The following is a 552-nucleotide window of genomic DNA, read 5'->3' as shown; positions in this document are numbered from 1 at the left end:
TCTGACTATTTTTTTCCTCTCGAAAGATCAAGAATTTGGCAAAGACTCGGGCGCTTGACTCAAATCTCGCGTTTGCATGATTAAAGCAAATATCCCGCTGAGATGAAGTGTGTGGTTATCAGCGCCGAAGAATGTGTTTGAAAGGCACCTGCGAAATGTCAGAGTCGGCTGTTGCGTCATCGCCGTGGTCGTAGAATAAGTCTTGTGCTGATTGAAGGCTGATTTGGGTGGTTTCCCTGAGGTCGGAAATGGTACCGTTTTGTCTCTGCGAATAAATGGTTGATTTGGTGGTCTCCCTGAGGTCGGAAATGGTACCGTTTTGTCTCTGCGAATAAATGGTTGATTTGGTGGTCTCCCTGTGGTCGGAAATGGTACCGTTTTATCTCTGAGAATAAACGATGTCTGTGTGGTATTTGCGGTTTTCCAGTGCTCGAGGAAACTGATTTGAATAATTCTGTATTGTTTGTACGGGTTTATGTACAATTGTGCTTAACTGAAAACACTAACATTTAGCTTAACATTTGCAAGAAAGTACGGATACCCTATACACTC

This window comes from Penaeus monodon, chromosome 15 (assembly GCF_015228065.2).
Source record: "Penaeus monodon isolate SGIC_2016 chromosome 15, NSTDA_Pmon_1, whole genome shotgun sequence".
NCBI classification, from domain to species: Eukaryota; Metazoa; Arthropoda; class Malacostraca; order Decapoda; family Penaeidae; genus Penaeus; species Penaeus monodon.
This window is presented reverse-complemented; position numbering follows the sequence as displayed.